Source organism: Talpa occidentalis, unplaced genomic scaffold, assembly GCF_014898055.3.
Source record: "Talpa occidentalis isolate TD23 unplaced genomic scaffold, MPIMG_talOcc4v2.1 talOcc4.4, whole genome shotgun sequence".
In the NCBI taxonomy this organism is placed as follows: Eukaryota; Metazoa; Chordata; class Mammalia; order Eulipotyphla; family Talpidae; genus Talpa; species Talpa occidentalis.
In genome coordinates, this window is record NW_023604295.1 from 60132541 (window position 1) to 60159233 (window position 26693).

General features: G+C 35.8%; 1 protein-coding gene across 11 annotated transcripts in view; it reads right to left on the bottom strand.

The window, feature by feature from the left end:
- ZPLD1 (zona pellucida like domain containing 1) overlaps nucleotides 1–26693 on the bottom strand; it is a 290118-nt gene that overhangs the window by 136318 nt on the left and 127107 nt on the right. The gene's annotated exons all lie outside the window — the stretch shown is intronic.

A 26693-nucleotide genomic window follows, 5' to 3' on the forward strand; every position in this document is an offset into this window, starting at 1 on the left:
AGGTTATTTAAATTCTGTAAATTTAGAAATAACCAAGTTGGGGTTGGTTTAAAATATTGTGGTCTATCCATAAACATACATCATCTATGAAGATACTGACATAGAAAAATAGGTGCAATATGTCATTGAGAGTTAAAAACAGTATGTTATGGAACAAGATGAGACACACAGAGGTGCAGCCAAAAGGATATATAGGAGAACATTAATGGTGGCTCCTAGAAGCAGAATTGAGTTCAATGTTTCAATTTTTATATATGCATATTTTTGTGTTCTTCAATAAGTATGTGTTGCTTTTATCATGTAATATCAATTCTGATAATCTTAAAAATAAAGGAAGTCTTTCACTCGAGGTCCCACCAAAAGCTCAACACCTAATCTAATTGCAGCTTTTGCCTCTCCCAAAAGCAAGATTTTAAACCAATCAATTGGAATTTCCTGGTCAGCACAAGTGAGGTTTTATGCATAAGAATGCCTTGCCTTCTCTTAAGGAAAGGTGGCTTTGCCAGAAATAATCTTTTCTTTTGCTAATGACCTATCCCACCCTCTTTCTACTATGAAAATCTCACATATTGTGTAACTTCATGCAGCACCTTTCTACTGGGATGGGATGCTGGGATGGGATGCTAGACGGGATGCTGCCCCCATCAAAAAATCATTTAATAAAGCCAATTAGATTTATAAATTTTCTTGGATGAATTTTGGTTTCTAACAATTAAAAAAAATGTCCACGAATAGATATTCTTCTCTGAAAAAGTACCCAGTTTGTTTCCAACATGGCTATCCTTTTCTACAGAATGATAGATAAAATAAAATAAAGTCATTGCATCACAATCCTTAGAACAGCTTTACCCAGAAATCACCAAGGACCCATAAGAATATAGAAAAACCAGCAATACAAAAAGTAATAACATATATTAAATATTACCCTATAGGGGAAAGGGAAAGATTCCCCCATTCTCCTGTTTGGTTCTTCTAGACTGGTAAATTACCAAATTAACATTAGACAAATTGAAAAGTGAAAAGCAGAAAGAAATTAAATACAACATGTATATCTCTTATATACATAAGTTACCCAGTAAAAACTGAGTAACTCACCTAAATAGTTCATGACTTAAGTCACCTCCTTAACCAACTTCAGCTAATGACAAAGGATAGGAGCGGTGAGAATGGCAGAAGCTGGAAAGTGAAGGTCATGGGAGATTACTGGGAAAGACACAGTTAACAAAAGTGTGACTATTGTGCAGATTTAAATTGCTATGCTCTCAATTGATGAGTTAAAGAGATTAGGTCTTCCTGACACAGAAAGAGAGCCACCCATATAAATGGGAGTTTTTTTGTTTTGTTTTTTACCAGATGACTCTTATAAAAGGGTACCCTCCATCCAGCTTTCTGAGCCCCTCTAATGAACTAAACCATATGCCAAAGAGATATATTTTGAGTTGGCAAATTTTGCTCTCTATAACCCTTTGAACTAAACCTCAGCCTTTGGAAATGTGAATATTAATATTCGAAACCCTATTTAAATGAGGTCAGGAGACTAGTGAATGCCCACACATGCCTAATCAGCCAGCAAGACCCAACATGCCTTGCATGTCCCACTGCTTGCCTGTCCCATGGAACTGAGCTTGTGGCTTCCAGAGGCGATACAGGGGGTTCTTCGTCTTGCATTTGGGGAAAGGCACATGAGCCTCCTCACCAAGACATTATCTAATATGCCCTCTGTTCCATTACTGTGTTTCTGAATAAGTTATATTTCTTTTCAAAATTACTAATTGTTTTTATTTGAGATCAACAACAACAAAAAAAAACCCTAGCAGTTATGGTTAGAGAGAAAATTTTCTGCCAGGTTAAAAAATATGCTGCCTTTATTTTCTTTCATCACATTTTGTTATTTATTATTCCTCTGCTAGTATATATGTTTCATTATCCCCTCAGACTTCACACTGTTTCAAAAATCAAATTATTAAGAATTTCAAAGAGGCAAAAAGCAGTTTGTTTTTAACAAACATAGGGCCCTTCTGAGAGCAGATTCTGTACAAAGGTACTTGTCACACACCCATAAAGCTGATCCTGGATTTAAACTAGAGAAATGCAAGAAACTACTATACACCATGTAACAGGGTCTATGGGGAATTCACAGTGCAGCGTACGTGAAATATGTGCAGGACAGGATTAGCATTCTGTCTTATAAAGAAGAGTCCAAATACCACAACCATAGTGCTATTATCAGGCTGAAAGGTCTAAAACTTGTTGCCAGGTCAGAATCTCTCTTACAGGGTCTGGGCCTGGTCACCCACTGTCTCAAATGCAAAAGAAAGGCCCTTTGGTGTAGCAAAAGAGGAAAAAATATATTTTAACCAACAGAGTAGAGGGAGAGGGAGAAGGACTAATTACCCATCAGAGGTGCAAAGTGTACTCGCAGGTACCAGAGCAGGCAGAGTGTGGCAGAGGCCTGCCACTGCTACGGTAGAAACCACCCCCAATTCTGGTGGAGGGGGGCACAGGTAGGTTAAAGGCTCCCCACTTGGTCAGCTGGTGTGGCTGCCTTCCACAGCAGCTTCAACAAAAAAGAGAATGGGCCCACATCATCACTCCCGATAAAAGGCTCAAAAAAAAAAAAGGCCACTCAGCTGTGGCCCCTTCCCAGAAGCTTCCTCTCTGAAGATGTCAGGGAGAGGGTTCAGATTAGGGACTGAACAGGCATCCTGTCCAGCATGCTGGTGTCCGGCCCTTGGCGGGTGGCTTTCCGCCTGGTGATCTGCACCAGGCATCTCCAATTGTAGGTTGGAAATTCATTGCTTACCTATTTACTTCATGGTTTGGTAATACTTTTATTTGTTTTTCAATAAACTATTCCAATGATAATGAACTAAAAAGGCATAAGTGCATGTTTATTTTAAAAAATAAATACCGAAGGTCTGTTCTTAAGAAAATTGATGATACATGTGTTATTTATAGTGTATTTGTCAGAGTTTACAATCTGCAATTTGAAGCCATGGTGATTTCACTGATTCTTTGAAAACCAGGTATCAGAATCTGCTGAAGAATCATCAGCATCCACTTCAAAAGTTAATAGCTATTTTAAAAAAAATTGCTCAAAGACAGTAGTTTACCATGTGCAGCTGTACAACTCTATGAAGCATAACTTTTCATTAAGATCAAAAGATTATGCTTATAAATTAATTTCACTTATTTTTGTAAATCTCTGAAATGTGAAATGATAGTTGTTAGTGGGCTGGCTCTATTAACTGTGAAACTTTGTAAACAGTTAAATGATCCCAGTTATATATTAGTGTTATCATATGCTACAAGCAGAAAATCAATTAATTCCAGTAATGACTTAATAGTTTCACCCAAATAATGGAAGGAAAGATGAAGAATTATAAGTTCTGTCTGTCAAAATGAAACACCTGACCATATTTTCATCAAATTTACTAAAATATAATTTAAATATGATAAAATGCACCCATTTTAAATGCAGTGATGTTAACTGTGACAAATATGTACACTTCCTTAATCAACATAGTCACAGTGAAATGTAGAACATTACCATCGCCCCCAAACCATTTGCTATTAACCTATGATAATCAACTCCCTGACTCCAGCCACATATTTGTCTACTGTTACTACATATTTGGCTCTGTTTTAGAATTTTATACAAATAAAATTATACATTATATACTCATGTCTGAATTTTTTCACCTGACATTTTTAGATTTGATGTTGTTATGTGTATTACACTTTTTCTTGTGTTGCCGAGTGCTACTCAGACCATCATTTGTTTTGCCATTTACCTGTTGACATTTGGATGTTTTTCATTTGGAACTATTATGATAAAAACTACCATGATTATAATCAGGCAGATCTTCATGAGAACACAGGTTTTCTTTTCTTTTGGTTAAATACCAAGGAATGGGATTTCTAGTCCATAGGTTATGTGTGAAGTACAGACCCAGCAAGATAGTCAGTATGGGTTCTCCCAATATGCTCACAAGATGTTTAAACAAAACTTGCCCACATGTTAATTCATCAGTTAATAGATATTTTGGTTGTTTCCACTTTTTGGTATTATATATGGTGCTGCTATGAATATACATGTACCAGTACATGTGTAGACATGTGTTTTAATTTATTTGGGGCCTACACCTCGGAGTAGAATTGCTGAGCAACATGCTAACTCTTTAACATTTTAAATAACTTGTTTTCCAAAGTGGCTGCACCATTTGATGCTACTTCCAGTAATAAATGTGGTACTACTTTCTCCACATTTGAGACAACATTTGTTATTGTGTGTCTTTTTTATTTCAGCCATCTGACTGGATGGGAACTGGTATCTCACTGTAACTTTGAATTGCTTTTCCCTAATGACTATGATACTAAACATATTTTCAAATGATTTCCTAATGGGTTATCGTTTCATTTTCTTGAGAGTTTCCTTTGAAGCACTAATGGTTTTTATTTTAATGATATACAGTTTATATATATGTGTGTATATATATATATATATGTGTGTGTGTATATATAGTAGCTTATGATTTTGTGTGACAACTAAAAAAGTATTACTTAATCCAAGTTCCACAAAAAGTCACACTTACGCTTTTTTCTAAGAGTTTCACAGTCTTAGTTCTTACATTTAGGTCTTTGAACAACTTTAATTTTTCTATATGATGTGAGATAGTGATCCAATGTATTTCCTTTTTATTTTTCATGTGGTTGTCCAGTTATCCAGTACTATTTATTGAAAGTCTATTATTTCTCCATTAAGTTATTTTAATACTGAAAAATAGGTCTCCCCAATATGTTCAAACAGACCTCTTCAGGAAGTCCAGAACTGACCTTTCAAGGTATGTCACCTTGGCATTGTGGATTCTTTTGAACTAAAGTCAACTGAGACCCTGTGGCAACCAGAGAAACCTTCACTAAAACCTTAACCACCTAGAAGAATAAATATTTGGGGCATTATCCAGACGGAGGTTTATCTCCAGAATTAACCTACCAAGGAAAACTATATAGCAAGGCAAACATCTAGTTGCAGAACATCTGGTTTTTGTCACATGTGTCACTCTCTTTGGTGTTAAGTTGATTACTGGAACAGCCCAAGAAAAAATACAAACTGGTAAAGGGAAATTTTCTCTCTGCCTTTACTATATTCTTATTGAAAATGCATATTGCCAATACCTTTTTGAAACATGGAAGTGTGACTCTTCCAACTCTGTTATTCTTTTTCAAGATTGGTTGGATATTCTGTGTCCCTTGGTTCTCCATATAAATTTTAGGATTACCTTGTTAATTTCTACAAAGAAGTTAGCTGTAATTTTTTTTAAGCTTTTTTTTTTTTATTTAAACAATAACTGGGGTACAGGTCAGAGGCACAGGAGGGTGAGAGAATTCACCAGAGACAGAGCAGGAAGCAGAACAGGCAGACAGACCAAAGACACTGCTGAGGGGAGCAGCAGGCAAGGCAGGAGAGGCCTGCAGTGCCATGTGGGTTTCTCCCTGGCCAGCCGGAATCGAATCCAGGCTGCAGAGGCTGCGGATAGCTTCACAGCATGGCGTTCAACCCACTGTGCCACCACAGAGGCCCATCAGCTGTAATTATGATAGAGTTTGCATTGACTACATAGATCAATTTGGAGACTATGGCCATCTTAATAAGTATTTTAATCAGTGAACAGTAAATATCTTTCCATTTATTTCTATCTTCTTTAATTTCTTTAAATATTTTATAATTTTCAGAGTATAAGTTTTGCATTTCTTTTATTGAGATAATCTATATATATTTTTTTATTCTATTGTAAGTAGATCTGGTTTCTTAATATCATTTTTGGTTTGTACATTGCTACTAAATAGAAGGACAATTGGATTTTGCATATTGGTCTTGTTTTCTTTAACCTTGGTGAACTTGTTTATTAGTTCTGCTTCATAGAATATAATATAGTCTGTATGTAAGTACAACAATTTCTTAACAGGAAAAACTCTTAAAAATAAATGCATGCATATAATTTAACTGGATGGCATCTTACATATTTGCTCATGCAGATATTTTTCTGTATCTTTAAGATAACTAGGACCTCCCTAAATTTTTTATAAATTAAAAGTCATAATCAAACCAATGCATATAAATAGTTTTGGCATAGTTTCAAAAACAATGATTTCTGGTAGGGCATCAACCGTCATTGCATGACATTAATTAAGAGTGCCCTTCGGGCCCCCCCTCCTCCCCCCGTGGCGCAGCAGTTGAGCGCTGTGTTGCACGGCTGCCCGCAGCCTCTACAGCACTGGTTCGATCCCCGGCTGCTCCCCGGCCACCAGAGGAGGGTCCCACATGGTGCGCAGACCTCTCCTGCCGCCCACTGCTCCCCTCAGCAGTGTACTTCGGTCCTTCTGCCTGCTCTGCTCCCCGCATTCTCTCACCCTCCGGAGCTTCTGACTGTACCCAGTGCTTGTATAAACAAACAAACAAAAACAAACAAACAAACAAATAAATACATCTTTAAAAAAAAAACTTTAAAAAAAAAAAGAGTACCCTTCGTAAAATTTCTTCAAGTTCCAACATAGAATGAAAAGTCACTTTTTCTTGGTGGCATCCATTAGAAAACATATGAGAGTGCTTCACAGAAGTCAACAGTCCAATATTTGATATAAATGAATTAATCACTTAATAGATAAGGAAAATTGAGTGTGAATTTTTATAAATTGATTTACATTTTAGTGCACTAAAGCAACTTACCATTTAGAAAAATTCGATACTAAGTCCATGTTAGAAAATTATTATGAAACTTACTAACTGCCCTCCATTTTATCTATGCTGTCAATTAAGATCTGTATAAATGGAATTTTACTTAGTGCAATCATATTTTCCACTGACATTTTAGTAACTAAGAAGTCTAAAACTTTATATGAAGTAAACTAACACTATATTTACATTTTTTTGACAAGGATATAGATTTTTGATGCTATATATGCATATGTTTTAAATAAAACATACTTATCAAAATGTTCAAAAGTAAAACCAATAAATTGATTATACTGAAGGGGGGAAATCAAACTCTTAAACTGACACTTTTCTAAAAACAGTAACTATCTCACAACAGAGCGGGCTACTGTCAAAGTAGTGAGCTTCTTATCACTGGGAATCCCCAAATGATGTATTGAAAGCAACTAATCATACCTAACGTCAAGGAGACTTTGGCTTTGTATCTTTGTATGGAGAACTTAGATATACGATATCCAAGACAACATATACAAAGACTGAATAAATTTTGTAAGATTCAGTTTTCTGACTTATAAAGTGTTTTGCCTAATTTCATGTCTTTACCTATAAAGTAAAGCTACAGATCTGTATTATAAATTTATACATGCTTATAAATACACAAGTGCATGTTAATGGGGCTATTGTTTCCACTTACTGGGAAGACTTGATTTGTGTGTTTCTTGGGAGGTAAGATGCAATATATGTAATAATTTATATGTGCATACATAGACATTTTTCTCATACTCCTGTCTGTGGTATAAGATGCATATTACTTCTGAAAGACAATACTATCAGCCAAAGTATTTATGTTAAATTAAAATCATTGTTTGCTTTCAAAGGAGCAAAGAAGAAAAAACAGTTTTCTTCATAAAGCCAGAAGCTCATGAAAATTGGATTTTAAAATAGAAATAGTAGTATACCTTTAGAATTGCATTAAAAAGGATTATAAACAATGAAAGAAATTCACTCACATGAATACTCAGTAGTTTCTGATCTCAAACAGCCAAAATAGAAACTAATTTTTTCAAAGAGATGTTTGCTGTTAAGAAGACTGATTTAAGTACCAACAAAGTAGTCAGCACTGTGGAAAAAATATGAATATAGTCTGGCCTCACATATCCTGAACATTGCTGATTTCTCTGTATGGAAAGATGCATCTGTTCCTCTCTTAGAAAAAGAACTTAGAGTCTTTAACAGAATACTCAAGGAACTGCAGGGATCCTGAGGCAGGACAGTTAAGCATAGAACTCAACACATGTGACTGTTAGCGGCTGCTGTGTGCACTATACACACTGCTAATGTGCATCAATAGCATCTCTGAAGCATGGAAACGGAGGCTTCATTTAGTGCTAACAGTAGCAACATTTCAAAGCCAGATATTACTCAAGAGAAATGGACACTTTGGCCTGAAATATTGAGCTTTTATAAAACTATTTCTTCTCCCATCTGAGTGTGCTTATCTGTTTATCTTAAGAGAAAGAAGGGCAGGAGGAAGGGAGGGAAGAAGGAAGAGAGGGATGAAGGTCTTTAAAATGACCAGAATAAATGCAACCAAATGAGAAGTCCACAGGGGTTTGGTGGGAATCAGAGGTCCATTCAATCTTTAAGATGTATTTTCTAGAGCTGCACTAGCTACATGTGTCTATTTTTTTTTAAGATTTATTTATTTATTTATACAAGTACTGGGTACAGTCAGAGACTCAAGAGGGTGAGAGAATTCACCAGAGCCAGAGCGAAGAGTAGAACAGGCAGAGTGACAAAGTACACTGCTGAGGGGAGCAGGGGGCGGCAGGAGAGGTCTGCCTGCCATGTGGGACCCTCGCTGGTGGCCGGGGATGGAACCGGCGCTGCAGAAGCTGCGGGCAGCTTCGCAACCCAGCGCTCAACCGCTGCGCCACCGGGGAGGCCCTGCATGTGTCTATTTAAATTTATATTTAATTGAAATTAAACACTTAGTTCCTCAGTCTCACAGGTCATATTTTAGTACTCCATTGCCATGTGTGGCAAGTGGTGACTATATCAGACAATGCAAATATAGAACATTTCTGTATCTTCACATATTCTGTTGGAATATGGGTTTTGGGTTTTTTTGTGGGGTTTTTTTTTGAGAAAAACAAGCAATGTTTTACCCAGACTTTAGGTATGAAAGTCAACACAGGGGAAAGTTGGAAACACTGTCAAGCACATTTTGATAAAATCTGGCTTTTCAAGGAAGGGAGAACTATTTGACCTCAACTCTCTAAACATAACATTTCTAAGATTTACTTAATCCTCCATAAAATCATGGAACAGACAACAGTAAACACAAAATAAAAGGCAGCACAGAGAGTGATTAGCCAAAGAAACACCCACCAAAAGTGAAACACACTGAATAGTTTCTAAATACACAAGAATAGGAGGAGGGAAGGAGCAGCGATGGCTAGAATTCAAGGAGGCTGGAATCTTCGATGTTTTTCCTTCATTAGGAAATAGCTTGCATGTTCATCTAAACTAAATTGATTAAACTAATTAAATCTCTGATACTTTTAAAGGAATATTCTGATTTTTCAGATTTCTGTAATAGGAAATAGTTTGTAACAGTTTAGTGACTAAACTAAACTCAGGGAAAAAAGGGACAAATTAATTTTTCCCACAACTCACCTCTTAACTTGATATCCTTACTAAAACCTATAGCTTTTAGGGAACAACTTTTAGGGAACAAAATGTGTTACCTAATATAATAGCATAACTTGCAGTCTATCATCTGATTCAAACTGCCTGTTCCCTTCAACTAAGGGTCACTTTAGAGGCAGAGCTGAGTTACAACCTTCAACTCTATTTTCCCACCTTCCTCTCCTACATCCTTAGCCTGTTCACTACATTGAATCTGATCCCTGTAATGCTGAAGCACTGAAAGGTAAGACAAATAAGATGCAGAAAGTTATTTGACAGAGCTTGGCATTTATGACTTTAAAGGTTCGCATTATTTTTGTGGAGCGGCTTTTAGGTTCTTGAGAGATACCTGCACTATTCCTGTCATTTATAGTTCTGCCTCAACTCCAAGCTCTCAGCCAGTGACTGTAACTATGTCCACTTCATGAGGAACCATACTGGTCTATTGCTAAAAGCAGAGGATTTGGCATCAGACCAGCAAGAATAAAAACCCTTTCTACTTCTAAATTACTGAGATTGTGCAAATATTTCACCTGCTTATAGTTCGTATTAAATGGAGAATATTAAGGGTTGTTTGAATTATAGTATTATAATAACTATGATTAATAAAAAAGAACCTATGTGTAATATTATTTATTTTTATGAAGTATCACATTAACCAACTTCAAACTTTACTATAAACCATCAATATTAAAAACAATATAGTATTGGCACAAAAATAAATACATGGACCAACAGAACAGAATCAAAAGCCCTAAATAAATCCATATACATACCAGCACCTGGTCTATGACAAAGCATCCATAACCATAAAATGGTTAGAAGACAGTCTCTTTAATTTATGGTGCTGGGAAAATTGGAAAGTCACACATGAACAAATGAAGTTAGATTACTCACTAATAGCATACACAAAAATTAACTCCAAGTAGATTAGACATAAGGCCTGCAACGATAAAGCACATAGTAAAAAGACTGGCGGACAATAAAGATACTTTTGGTCACTCAATTCCTAGGGCAAAGGAATTAAAAACAAAAATAAACAACTGGGATTTCCTCAAGTTAAAAACCTTCAATACATGGCCTCCCTGATGGCTCAAGGGGTTAAGCACCACACCATGAAGCAATCCGCAGCCTCCAAGTTCAATCCGTGGCAGGCCAGAAAGAAGCCCACTTGGCACAGCAGATCTCTCCTATCTCACCTGCTGCTCCCCTCAGCAGTGTATTTCAGTGGATCTGCCTGTTCTGCTCCCCACTCTGTCTCTGGTGAGTCCTCTCACCCTCCCGCATCTCTGGCCTATACCCCAGCTCTTGTATGCATAAATAAATAAATCTTTAAAAAAAAAAACCTTCAATAAGTGAAAGAAAATGCAAGATGATTAAATAAACACCCTCCTGAATGGAAGAAAATACTCACACAATATATAAATGATAAAGGATTAATAACCAAAATATATAAAAATCCCATATAATTTAACACTTTTAAAAAATTACCCAATTGATAAAAGGGCAATAGATATGTACAGACAATTCAGCTAAAAGATATCCAGAAGTCCAAAACACGTGTGAAAAAAATGTTCATCATTACTTCTAATAAAAGGGATGCAGATTAAAACTATACCAAAATACCATCACATACCTCATGTATATGGCACATATTAAAAAGACTACCAACAAGTGTTGGAGAGGATTCTGAGAAAAAGGAGGCCCGTTACACTGTTGGTTAATGTGAACCAATGTAATATTATGGAAATCAATCTGGATTTAACTTAAAAACCCAAACATGCAAATTCCATACAACCCTGCAATCCCACTCTTAGGTATAGATACACACAATATGAAATCATGAACCAAAAATTCCATATGTTCCTCAATGTTCATAATGCATTATTTACAATAGCTAAGACATGGAAGTAGACTAAATGTTCATGGACAGACAACTGGATCAAGATTTGATATAAATACACACATGAGTATTCTACAAGCCTAAGAAAGGATGAAGTGAAGACATTTTCAACAAAAGGGAGGGAATTTGAGAGCGATATGTGCAACAAAGTAAGTCAGAATGATTAAAAAAACAATATTGGACATTTTACATGGCAGAAAACTAGTGGACATTAATAAATATGCTGAGGATTCTGAGATTAAGAGGGAGCCGGGACAGAAAAGGAAATGGAAACATGGATAGTGGTGGGGAAAAATAACATTTATTTCTTTTCATTTTTTCTCTCCCCATTCATATATTGTGCTTTGGTGTTGTATTTTAAAAGGCATCCAAGGGACTGTGGTGATGGATCACGGATGCTATGGTGGTAGGAGAACTACAGGGACTACACCTTAGGGAATAAAACAAAAATTAACAACAATGTAGGTAAATACATTGAATAAATAAATAAAAGGCATCAGTATAACAAAGATCATATATGTTTTCTCCTATTATCTACTAGATTTATAGTTTTGTTTTACATTTGGTCTGTAGGATTTCCTCAAGTTAATCTGTGGTTCATTTTGAGTTAATATTTGTGAAGGGTATAGTTTCTGTGTTCAAATTCATTTTTTGTATGCAGCTCCTAGTTGTTTCATTACTTTTTGTTAAGAAATTATTTTTGTTCCATTGTGTTTCCTTTTCTCCTTTGTCAAAGATCAGTTAATTATATTTATCTGGGTCTATTTCTGGATTCTCTATTCTGTTTTCTACTTGGAGAGGAGAAAGTTGAATGGTGTAGAAGCACAAACCCTTGACTGAGATGGAATAAGTGTAGAGGACTGGTCCCCAGTGAAAAAAACAGAGGCAGTAATCTGCTGCCCTGTTCCTCACCAATCTCAGGAATGGCACTGACTACAGAGTTGCAAATGTGGAACCAAGAAAGGAAAGATACTGGTTATGCTACAAATTCAAACTAGGTCCCTCCCCAGTACAATCAAACAGTTAAATCGATACCTCTAGGCCCCACCACCACCTTCTGATTCAGCAGCTGCACGATCTCAGGACCAAAAAAAAAAAAAAATTCAAATAAAACCACAGTGCCACCTGCTGGAAAAGTAAAAGTAGTTCTACTCCCTAAGTTACTGCTATGGATACTTAAAAGATAAAGAAAACTCTAAAGCAGTTAAATGGGCAGACAAAAAATACAATACATGGCATACTGAGACTCCAAGGGAATATAACACAAAAAGGAGAGAATAATTGCCTAGAATGTGGTCACAAATAAATGGAAGATGTTATCTCCCTATAAAGTTCAAAATTGCAATAACATAGAAAATCAGAGATACAACAAAACTTAGAAAAACAAATGAATGATCTGAAAAATAAAATTAATAAACAGAAAGTAGAAACTGAAGCTTTAAATAAGAAAATTTGAGAGAATCATATGTAAAATCCTATTAGATGAGAGTAAATATTTATTCTAGAGAAAACTATGGAAGCAGAATAGACCAAATGAAAGAATAAATAAGTTATCTCAAAGATAATAGTGCACAAAAGAACCAGTTAGAAAGAGAACTACTAAGTAAAAAACTGAAGAAACACTTCAAGAACTATTTGATTCCATTAGGAAAGCAATATAAGGATAATGGGTTTCCAGATGGGGAAATGAGAGAGGCTGGGAAGAGAAAGGCTTTATTTAAGGGAATAATAGAAGAAAACTATCCAAACTTAAGGAAGGAACAAAATATACAAATGCATAAAGCTAAAAGAATGCCTGGTATCTAAGTGCAATGAGACCTCCACCAAGACATACAGTAGGTAAACTACCAAGAGTCCAAGACAAGGAATATTAAAGGTGGCCAGAGAAGAAAAAAATCAGCTGATTTGTAATAGTTCCTCCATCACGCTTTCATTGCAGCACTATTTACAATGGCCAAGATATGAAAACTATCTTTTTATATAATAATAAATAATATATACATGCATAATATATAATAATATATGATATATGGATGTGATATAATATATATTTATATGAATACATGTATGTAAACATATACATGTTCATAAATATGCACATATGTATACATATAAATATATACATATTTATATATATGCCAACAGACAGATGAGTAAATTAAGAAGATGATATTTTATATATATGCATATATATAATGGACTGCTACTCAGAAATTTGAAAAAAAGACAAAATCTTGGTATTTGCAATAACATGGATGGAACTGGAAGGGATTTTGCTAACTGAAATAAGGAGAAAGACAAATGTTGGATCATTTCTCTGATACGTGCATTATAGAAAAAAAAAAAAAGAACAGTCAAACCAACCAAAACAAAGCTTAGAAATCTGATAGTAGATTTGAGGCTACCAAAGGGGAAGGGTAGGATTTGTGAGCAAAGTGGGGAGAAGGCTCAATAAATTATGATGAAGGAAAATGGATGCGTTGGTGGTAGGTGAGATGTGGTAGCATACATCTGAAGAGGTGTGAACCTAGACCTCTAATTCATACACTTGTAAACCAACATTACCTCAAGAAAAAATAATATAGCAAAAAAGAGTAGTACAGCAGAGAAAAAGAAAGTTTCTATTTAAATAGGAAACAAGATATTTTGTTTTATGATCCCTTTTCACGTTCCCTGCTATTTGCCGTAAATTCTTCCAAACGATATCTTTTCTTCAACGAATTCAGTGTCATAATCTCTACACACATAACACGCTTCTATTTTTTACTTCCCACAGACAACATGATTAATGTCCTTCTTAACTATCAGTGAATAGCAGAGCAAATGTAGAACATTCCACCCATACCGTAAACCACCAGGTACAAGCTGACTCTGTACCCAGATTTTTTAATTATTTCCCTACAGATGATCTATATATCATCATTGCTCAGTACTTACTATTATTTCAGTTAACACTAAAATGAGTAGTGTAAACAACTGAATAGTTTGTAATAGCCCTACTATATCCTGTTTTATAGAATTAAGTCGTTTTCATATTTAAAACCGGAATATCATTATTTCTCCCTATTCTAACTGAAAGCATTGATTATCTCAAAAGCCTTTAAGCTCTTTTAAGATAAATATTGGCTGGACTTACTGTAAAATAGGAAAATCAAAGCACGAAGAAATGTAATGTCCTGAACGACTAAATCAGGCCTAATACCTGGACTATGTTTTACAGACTTCAGCTTGTCAGTGTGTTTGATCTGACAAGTTAAATATTTTTATAACTATTTAAAAGTAAAGCAGACGCAAACTCTCCAAATGGCCATTTCTCCAGCCCACACCATAGTCAGCTATTTACACCCACCTATCCCATAAAGACACTTAGTTTCAACACCTAATTTATAAAACTCTAAGTTTTACACTGAAAGAATGTTAGATTTAAAAATCTTAAAATTATATTACCCAACATTTTCACTTTCCCAGATAAATGCCTTGTTCAATACTAAACATTAAATTAATAGTAGAAGTGGGGAGGGGGAATTAGTAGCAGAATATCAGGAAAATCAGACTTTCTCCCTCTTGATAATGCTTTTCTGTTGCAATGCTGTCTTTCTAACTACTAACATTAGATCTAAAATATCCCCCAATATAATGTAAGCTTCAAGAGTGTACGGTCTTTTAAGTCCTGTGAAATGATATATCCCTGAAGGCTAAGACAGTAAGAAGAATTTAATAAGCAGTCATTAGTTAAATGAATGATGCTTGGTCGGAAGTAGTATGGGAACTAAGAGGATTAATATTAATGACTTAGGTTTCTTGCCAGGTATTTTATACATGGATCCTTTAATCCTTCCAAAAACAATACAGGATAGAAATTACTGTCCCCATTTTACAGATGAGGACACAAAGGCTAGAAGGTGACACTATGCACTGATTCTAAAATCTCACCATCTTTTCACCATAGTATGCACACATGCAGTGCCACGAACTTGATAGAGCCAATAGTAAAAGTCTTGGTAATTAACATACTTAGGTTTTAAGACAAGTTAAAATGCAATTAAAGCATTTATAATATTAGTAGGCAAAGTTTTTATAGCTTAATACAACAAGTTAATTACAACTTTTATCCCCATTTTCCAGGTGAAAAAATGTGGCACAGGGAATTTTAAAACTTGCTGAAAGTTATGTAACTGTGATAGACTCCGATATAAACCCAAGGATGTTGGCTTTGAATTCAACTATAGCACTAAATTGCCACATAGACAAATGGCAGTTCTCAACATGTGTTTCCTGACAAGCAGGAATTTATTATAAAGGCAATTTATCAGGTCCCACACCAGACCTACTGAGTCAGAATCTGTAGGGTTGACAATGAGTACAGACATGAGGTTGCATTTTAACAGCCTGTGATTCTGATAGAGATTCAAGTTTGAGAATCATTGAACAAAGCACCGATGCAAATATTTTATGATGAGCTTAGATTTATCTTTTTATATGCACACTTCTCGAATTTCTTCCAAGCATATATATATATATATATATATACATATACTTTTTAAAAATTATATTAAACTCTACTGTTTTGTTTGTTCTAATCAATATGTAATGATCATTGTCATACATTGATCATTTTTAGAGAAGATAATATCAGTACTTATCATAAATATCAGAACATAATTATCAGCATAGTACTTACTATGAACTGAATGTTTGTATCCCCCTCCCTCCATTCATGTCTCCAATGTCATGATATTTGAAACTGAGACCCTTGAAAGGTAATTAGCTTTAGATGAGGCCACAAAGGTGGAGATTCCATGGAACTACTGTCTTTATAAGAGCAAGAGACCAAAGCCTCTCTCTTTCCACCACTTGAAGAAACACAAGAATCCAATTGCCAAAATAGAAGTAAGCCGGAGAAGTATTTTTAGGACATTATTTAGTCCCCAGTCTATTTTGACAGATTCTAAATTCTTCTCATTTCCTTCAGAATGAACCACATACTTCCTGAAAACTACATTTTATACAAGAAATTTTTATAATACCTAGGGTAAATAGTGCAGATATTGATGATCTTTTAGTCTTCAAACAAGATCGATAGTCTCTTGAGCACACAGTGATCTTGACATTATTTTAGTTGGTATTAGTTCAGATCAATAAATCTTGATTGTTGATATCAACTTCAGTCAATATCTGCTTATTACAGTTAGAATAAAAATGAGTAAGCAGAACTTCAAGTGAAGATATCTAGCAGCATTTAGATTTTTTCATTATAAGGTCATAAATTTTGGTTCTAAAGCTGTCCTAAGTTAAAATTACTAAAAATTCATAGAAGCAAGTCCTTTCTGTTATGTGATAGACGTGGAACATGCTAACTGGGAATGATTATAAAAATCAAAGAAAAAATGATATATTAAATTATTTGCATTCTAGGATCCATTAAAAACACACAGAGAAGTTTACTGGGTTACTACTGCTAGAACTGATGCTCCTCAGTCACCTAGCAAGCAGGAAGCAGTCCTCTAGTGTACGCATGCACCAAGGCTGGGGCAGACAGGCACAAAAGGGGACACTGAGGTATCACTACAGGCAGAGGCCTGGAGTAGTGGTGTTTGTTCTGGGAAAGCCATGTAAAATGACTAAGATACCGGTGAGTCCAGGTTGAGGGCTGGGCGTGCAACGGAGTCAGAGCATATCCACAGGTTCATCCTTTACCTGTGTAGTGTCTGACTAGGGAGGGACCACAGAAATGTAGTAATCAAGAAGATGTGGTTCATGTACACAATGGAATATTACTCAGCAATCAAAAAAAATAAACACATGCAGTTTGCAGCAACATGGATGGAGCTAGAAGGGATCACGCTCAGCGAAATAAGTCAGAAAGAAAAAGAAAAATACCGGATGGTCTCACTCTTAGCAGGAATTTAGAAAACCTAAATAAGAGACCAGGAAAAAGACTAATCAGTGCAAAGTAAAAATCAAAATCAACAAGCAACTATAAACCAGAGACACACGGGGGGGTGGGGGAGGCAGGGAAAGGAAAGACTAGAGTCAAAATAAGGGGGGGGGTGCAATTTTATGGGGATTTACAACCAAAATGAAAATGCATACATTGTGCAAAGATGAAAAAAGATGTAGGAATTATATAAAATAAAATATTTAAATAAAATAAATGTAGTAATTAAGTCTAGGCTGAGACAGCAAGATCACTGTGGGCACAATGCTGGGGCATATCACCTCAAGGTATCCCCACACCCCTGTGCAGCTGACCCATAATGTAGCAGAGCAAAAATTAAAAAATAAAACATAGTACACCAGATCCAGTAAGAAGATCCCTTCCAGTGACATTTTATCCTACTAATAAAGCTGAACATTATTCTTACTGTGAAAACAGAAAAGTGTAGAGAATCCAGTTCATTATTTCAGAGCAGGTACTGACAGGTAAATATAGAGCTAAGAGGCAAGGAATTGATAACTGTATTGTTGAACATTTTGGTATGTTGGTCATTGGTATTCTTTTGTCTGTTCCCATCATTATATTTTTCCTGAGAGGGTTTTATGCAGCTGGTTTCGACAAATCCTTTATAAGTTAAGAATATCAAGTTGGCTCATGATATATGTTTTATTTATCATTTTTGGACATAGAGGAGCTTTAAATATTATGCTTTGGTACACAAGTTCTGAGAAGAAGGTAGGCTAATTTGCATAGAAAGTCCAGCTTCATTTCAAGATGTAAACAACAAAAAACTCTACATTATAACAAACTTGGAATATTGCTACACTTTTGGAAATGATTATTAACAATAGTTCTTATCAGAATGATAGCAGGAGCATATTTTCTAGAAATCTTGTAACTGTCAAGTATCCTGTTTTTTTATGTGCTGCCTTATTTAATTTTCATAACAACTCTGAGATAATTATATTATTATCTTTATTTTATAGAGGAGGAACCTGAGGCCGAGAAATGTAGATAACTTGACTTATTAAATCACACAGCTAATAAGAAGCAAAGGTAAAATGGAAATCCAGGTCACATGAATCTAGAATTCAGGATCGTAACCAAAAACTCTAGATTTTGAAGGCAACATGTTGGGAAGACAATGTAAGGACTTAGACCATAAAGGTATCACCATCAAATGATGAAGACCTACAGAACATGTTTACTGAAAAAGCTGATAGTGACACCAGTTGGAAATGAGAAGTCATAAGGAGAGAAACAATGTAAACTTGCAATTATCTTGGGAAAATAATTGATAACCTTTGACCTGAGAAAGCCACCTGAACAATTTAGGGTAGTAGGGAAGGAAAAGAACTCAAATGGGAGAGACTGGACTTCCTCCAATCATTGTTGCTTGAATGATTAATAAGAAAAATAGAAAAGATGTGATATAGTGCTAGTCCTACTTGGCGAAGTGAGTCATTTTGTATATATAAAACTAATCTATAATGTATATTCATATACATTAGTGGATTGTGGATTTATAACTGCTTCATAGGGGAAGATGGAGAAGCTTGGAACAAAGCCACAGCCTTTTGAGTTGATGAAACAAATGATTACTATGCTTTCCTATAATACAATACAGGAAGTATTGTCAACCAAAAAGAATATGTCCTAGGACAGGTCCATTCTGATATACTTTCTTACTAAAGCATGCTGCTTTGAATCAGAGACTAGTCGGTGATATAAGTTAGTATAAACTTTATACTCTCTATTTTTTTCCTACTCATAATTCATCTACTACTGATTTTTAAAAAATTTAAAGCAACTTGCTGTTCCTTTGTACTTTAAAAAGAATACTAGTCTGGATGAAGTTTACAATTATATTCATGAGATCTATCCATCTTTATATCAACAGTGTCTGTTCAATTATAATTATTTTAGAGCACATGTTATTGTTCCTTATAAGTCAGCTGCTGCTCCTAATTCAAAAAATACATTTCAGTGAATTCCCATCTATACTGTTTTCACATTTCCATTTTTAAAATTTCCTTCTCAAGTCCTTAGGTTTGAAAAGAACCTGGAGATTCTCCAAACCAATTTTAATGATAAGAAAATTTTCACACAGGAAAATTAAGGAACTTGCTCAAGGTTTTCTTTTATATTATTGACTGACCCAAGTCAAAAACTAATTCCCACACTATTCCATCAAATACACTTTCTACCACATGTGAACCGCCTCACTACATGTGAACCACTAGCTACAATCAGAAAAAATCATATCTCAACCACATTTATGCATTCATCATTTTGCACTTAACTAATTGGGCATAGGAGAATATATAGAGTATATTTATATATACCTAATATAGATATATATACACATATACAATAAACATCTATATATACACAATATATTTATATACACACAATATCTATACATTTACATATACTCCTCATGGATATATAGTTATCATATACATGTATATATATTTAGTAAATTTATTTCATATATATACAAATATATATGTGAAATGAGGCATACGTTTAAAATAGCTAAGCCAAGTATATATTTGCCTTGCTGAGTCCTGGGGTACTAGTGCAATGGTAACAATTATACTGTTCTCAGGAAGTCCATTGCTTGCAAATCTTTGTGTATGTTTTGTTTATGTTTTCCCCCCAAGTGACAACTATGAAAGAAGTACATTAGCAATGTTATGTAGCATTAATGGCCCTAATTCATCACCCTCCCTATATACATGTCTATGCATATAACTTTCCTGCCTCTCCATTGGTGATATGGGTTAGTCAATGGGATATTAACCGGTAAGACAGTACCAAAGTCTGAAAGGACCTGCATGTTTGGTCTTAATCATTGGTGCCTTTGTCATGAAATTAAAAGGAAATGATCAGGCTAACTTTTGTCATAAGAGGAGGCTAGAAGACACATGGAAATGAGCCAACGCATCTTAGATAGGTCAAAGCAAGAGCAAACCCTCAGGATACTCACATATCTATACTTTCAAACCACTAGGTTGGCTTTATTTAATTTATTGTGGTAGAAACACTTAACATGACACTACTCACTTAAAATATGTTTAAGTGTACAATATATTACTGTTGACAATAGGTACAATGATGGAAAGAATATCTCTGCAGTATATTCATCTTTTTAATTAAAGCTTTATGCCCACTGAGTAGTAATTCTGCATGACTACCTCCTTCCAGATCCTAGCAATGAAGATTCCACTTTAATTCAGTGAATTTCACAGTGTTATTTTTTTTCTCTGTTATGGAGTCATTTTTTAACAATTTACATATTCCAGTAAGAGGACAAGAATATAATGCATAAGGTGGTGATTAAGAACATGGTTCTGAATTGAGATTGCCCAGTTTTGTTCCTTGCCTACTGATATTTTGGGGTATATTGCTTAGTCTCTGCATATCCTGATGTTCCATCTATGAATGGAAAAATAATAGTACCCATAAATCATAATATTTGTTATGTAATATGTCCTCAAATTCAAGCCAGTTCTAACCATATGAAATTTATTCAAACTGGTTCTGAACAGGTAAAACCAGTTCAAACAGGTTCTAACTGGTTCTTATCAGACAAAACTGGTTCAAACTGATTCTGACTAGATAAAACCAGTTCTAACCAGCTCAAACCAATTTTGAGCAAAGAAAACTGGCTCAGATTGGATAAAAGTGGTTCTGACATGTTCTGACCAGAAAAATGCTTTAAACTAGTTCTGACTACACAAAATTGGTTCAAACCAGTTCAAAATGACACCAGTTCAAAGCAGATCAAAACAGTTCTGACAAGTTCTGAGCAGACAAATGGATCCAACTAAATGGATTAAATCACTTTAGCTCTTTGGCAGGCCAAAACTGGTTCAAACTGTTAAGGGGAAAGGATGTCCTGAGCTAAATCCATACAGGTTTGTGGACTCCACCCCCACTCCAGACCAAAGTCATCAAGACATTGGGAAAGACAAATCCTGTCACCACCAAAGGGAAGGTGGCTGGGACCTGAGGGTGGAGTTAAGCAGCCAGGTTTGGTATAAAAACCAAACACGTGGGCCTTGGGGGCTCGCTCTCTTCTTGGCTCACCACCAGCTCTGAGTGCCATTTGGGATTCCAGATAGGCGGAACAGGTAGGATGCATTTAAGACTTTATCTCCCACTTTTCTCCCTGAATTGTTCATGTCCTCATTTCCCCTTCCCTTGTGAATAAATCTTTTATTAACCTTTTGTGTGTGTCTGCAGTGGAGTATTAAGTTCCTTTTAAGCGCGCAGGTGAGGACCCACAGTCAGGCAACCCGTTTTATATCAGGGCTGCCCTTTAACAAAACCAGCTTTGATCAGAGAATACCAGTTCAAACTGCTTCAAACTAGCTCTGACTGAATAAAACTGGTTCAAGCCAGTTCCACCCAGAAAAAAATAAAAACCAATTCAGGCTGGTTCCAGCTGCTTCTAACAATTTCAAACTGTGGGTGGATCCAGTTCAAACAAGATTGAACTGGTTCAAATAAGTTCTTATTGTTTATGGCTAAATACAGTTCTGGCTGTTCTGAACAAAGAAGACCAGTTCAAACTGGTTTTGGTCAATTCTGACCAGTATAAAATGGCTCTGCTTGGTTCTGACTGGTTCTGGCCAGTTCTGACTGGTTCAAACCAACTCTGTATAATATAGGTTCAAACAAGCTCATACTGGTTCTGACCAGAGAAAACTGGTTCAAATGGTTCAGGCTATTTCTGATTGGTCCAAAAGGGGTCTGACTAGTTCAAATAGTTCAAACCCGTTCTGACAGATTCAAAATGGTCCTGACTTGTTCTGACCAGTTCTGATAAGTTCAAGCCTGTTCTGGCTGGATAAAACCAGCTGAAACTGGCTCTAGTTGTTCTGACCACTTCAAACTAGTTCTGGCTGGCTTTGACTAGATAAGACCAGTTCAAAGTGATTTTGGCTGATTCTGACTGCATAATACAGGTTGAAACTGGCTCATACTGGTTCTGACACAATGAACAAGGTTCAAACCAGTTCTGACCAGTTCTGACAGGTTCAAATTGGTCTGATCAGTTCTGGCCACTTCTGACTATTCAAACCAGTTCTGACTGTCTCAACTGATTCAAACCAATTTTGACAGGTTCTGGCTGGCACAAAACAATTCTAACTGGCTAAAAGTGGTTCAAACTCAATCTGGCTGGTTCAGTTCTGGCCAATTCTGATGGAATAATACCAATCCAAACTGGTTTCGGTCAATTCTGACTGTTTTAATCTGCTTCTGACTGCTTCTGAGCAGATAATACTGTTCAAGTTGCTCATACTGGTAATGAGCAGATAAAATCACTTCTAACCAGTTCAAACTGTTTGTGACTGGTTCAAATGGGGTATAAGCATTTCAAACTGGTTCTGGCCAGTTTTTACTGGTTCAAACCATTCCTGGCCAAATCATACTGCCAGCTCATACTGATTCTGACAAGATAAAAATGGTTCAAACATGTTCTGACTAGCTCTGACTGCTTCTGGCTGGTTCTGACTGGATAATACTGGATTAAACTGGTTCAAACGAGTTCTGACCTTACAAAAAGGCTCAAACCAGCTCTCACAGAGTCCAACCTCTTTTGACCAGATAAAGCTATCTCAAACTGGTTCTGACCAACTCAAACCAGTTCAAACCATTTCTGACCAATTCAAATTGGTTTTAACCATTTTTGGCCAGTTCAAACCAGTTCAAAACTAATAAATCTGTTTTGAACCGGTTCTGACCTGATTAAACTGCTTCAAACCAGTTCTGACTGGAGACAACCAGTTAAAATAGGTTCTGACCTGATTAAACTATTTGACCATACTGTACTGAGATATTCCCCAGTGCCCTGCACCTTCCATCCAGACACATGCCTTCTGCCAGGTTGTCCAGTGGTGATAAGATTCTCAAGTCAGGTGGACTCACAAATACACACAATTAAATAACACTGTACCACATGCAGTCATATACAACAATTCATTAGCAGTGATATTACTTGACAAAGCCAAAAATCAAAATCATAAGCAATACCTTCAGCGTATTCTTTGCATTTTCAATTATTTTGTTTCTATATGTACTTTACTATTCTATCTCTGAAAACACTAAGGAAACACAGGGTTTACAAATTTCACATCTGCTTGATATTCATAATGCAGTGGTCTTCAAATACAATCACCTGGAGGGCTTATTAAAGCACAGGCTGCTGGGCTCCAACACCAGTTTCATATTCAATGGTTTAGAGTAGAATTCGAGAATTTATATTTCTAACAGGTTCCCAAGTGATACAGATGCTGTTTATCCTGGAACTATACTTAGTATAACTCCAAAATTTCTGAGTCAGTACTGATGCTTGCTTTGACTCTTCTGACTATTTTTTCTTGCCTCTTGGAATGCCTTATATTTCGTTAAAAGTTGGATATAATGGATATTGGATAATGGGTACTGAGATAAAAAGGCCCTTAGGGGAAGATTTTATATTGATCTAAGAATTAGTGTGTTTAATGTTTGCTATAACTGTAGGTGTCAGAGTCTTCAATATTCTCCAGTGGGCTCGTTTTGTCTTTGGGTTCCCCTAGAAACTCCTTACATAGAGTCCATGTCTTTTAGTTCTCTGATTTGTAATTTGCTGTTATTATCCAGCCCTGTTGATATGGTGTTAAGGTACTAGAAAGTATTCTACAATCTTATGATTAAATCTTCATTTTTTAAATAGGTCTCAGCCCCTGAGTTGAGACTTCCAAAAGTATATCTTAGCCTTTTAACTTCCCTTTTGTGAGACAGAAAGCCTACAGGGGGCCCATGTGTTTAACTGCCTTACCTCCATGTGAGGTGAGGCTCTGCTAGTTGTTTCCCTCAAAGGGAGGTTTTCCTATGGAGAACATTCTGAGCATCTTTCACAAGTTACTTTTGTCTGGCCCAAAACACCATGGGATTTTCCCCTACTCTTCACCATGAGAATCTGGTTTTCAAACACATAAATCTCATGAAAGAATGAGGTAATCCTAAGATTGGGTCCCTAGGAGTTTTTAACTTTCAAGCCTGTCCACACGTGGCCTCTATCAGTTTGTCAATTACCATGAAAATGTTCCTAGCTATTATTGGTTGGAACAGCTTGCACTCCTGGTAAGCTGTGGTTCTCTGTATTTGCCTACCCAGTTTTCTAGGTAGCAGTTCACCCTGTCACCTCAAATCTCTGATGGGTCTAAGAAGAGCTGATAATTTTCAGTATGTTCCATTTTTTTTCAGTTTGTTCCTTTTCTTTTTTCCTCAGTGAGGAGAATAGTGACAATTTATAAGCATGTTGAGGAGGAAACCAGGAGACAGGACTGGGAAGACAAGTAGAATATGCTTTGCGAATCACTGACTCAGTAAGGAAATTGCCACCTTTAGTCAATCATTAGCTAGACAGGTGCTTTAGGCTCTACTACATGGTAAATCCATTACCCATTTTCATTAAATTCTTGTAGTATTATTTTCCTTCACCTACCGTCTCACTTATCAAGAATAACAAAGTAGTTTCAGAGTAGGGAAATAAGCTCTACCATCCAAGACTAAGAGAAGGTCTCACAACATACAAAATTGTGTCTGATGCTGCCTCCCCCTTAAGCCACATCCTGATATATTTTAGGATACTTTTAGCTGCAAGTATCATAAACCTGACTCCAACTGGCATGAACAATAGAAACTGTTCAACAATGAGCATTGGTTTACATAAAGGGAACTTCACAGGCATAGTGGAATTCAGAGTAGTGGAGGCAAAGCTCAGATACAGAGAACAGAGATTCAAGTTCTCTCTCCTTTTCATCCTGCTACCTGCATTGTTCATTTCATCCTAAGGTCTATTCTGTATATGTTTTCAGGAAGTTGTCAGTAGCAATAAAGGCTACATGTTTCCCTTCCCATGCCCACTAGAATAGTGATAGCACTTTTTCCAAGTATCAAAAAAAATGATCTTTCTTTTAGATTGACTGGGACAATTTAATATATATTCTCATCCATATTGGTAATTGGTGCCTAAGAAAACCATGGGTTGGTTGGCTTATAGTCATTTCCAAGAGGGATGAGAAACATGTTTGGCTTTAACTAATCAGGAACTAACAAATAACTCAGTCAGTCTGCAAATTACAAATGGAAGAAGGGTTGAGTAGATCTGGGGGATAAACAATAATGTTTCAAAAGACACATAAGACTGAAAGAACTTTTATAGCATAGGACTTTTGACAGTTTTGACATGTGCTAACATGAGTCTAATTTTGAGAATATACAATAGTGACTGAGAATAATTCTAGTGATTCATTGTTAAAACTACTGGTATGAAATATATAAAGTGCTTTGTTAATGATACTGAAGAAGATATTCTTCCAAAGACAGTCTCACAAGACATGAAATCACTTCCTCCAGAAATCTGTAGTCTCTTGACTTCACAATTACTTAGGAGGAGAAATATCCAATAAACTGCAGCATTCCTTTCCTCTTGGACTCCTTCAGAAAGTTGTACAACATTATTTTCCTTTTGTATTTCAGCAATTTTGTTAGTGGGCTTCTTTTTTTTTTCCTAAGCCGATCATTATGGATAAACATAAAATCTCTAAATAGATTTTCCTAGTCAGTTAACCATATTCTTGGGGGAAAACATAAGGTAGAATCATTATTAAAAAGCATTCTCAGTAATACACACATCTTTATTATGTCAGTCTTTTGCCAAAAAAAAAATAAGATTGATAGTAAAATCCACTTAATTTTTTTTCTTCACAGAATCAAGCCATCTGCCTCAAAATACACCACCAGCCTCTGTTAGATGAATTCACACATTTTAAAGCCCCGGAGTAACCATTTGAATGGAAATTGGACACTTCTTGTCATTTAGGAAGCTTTTTTAAACTGGAAAGGCTTCTCGTTTGTTCAATTAAATGTGTGTGTATGCAATACACTTTATGAAATTTATCCCAAAACAGTGAAGACTGAAATAATATTTGAAACAGATGGCACAACTGCTGTATTTAGAGAGCTACCCATGGACATAGCTGGAGACATTGAGGGAACTCTGAAGTGCAAGTCAAAATATTGTACAATCAAGACTCTCAACCACAGCCATTAGAGATGGGAAATTCTTCTTATAATGTCACCTGTTTCCCTAATGGAGGTGTGTGGAAAGTGATAAGATTTAGCCAAGTGGAATTTATACTCTTCTATGGATGAATCCTTTTCTTCTTAGTTGCGTCTTAAAATTTTTAAATGCTGGATTTGCAGCTTTGGAGTTTCTCCCTCTTGAAAAACATTTGAAAATGGAACTACACAGTGAAAGTATTGTTCTCAAGGAGATGTCTGGTAGTGGTGTGTGCATAGTAGAGAAAGCAAAATAGAATCTTTAGAGCTGGAAGGGAGATACGGGAGGGACCATAAAGGATGATTTCACTGTTGCCCTGATTTTG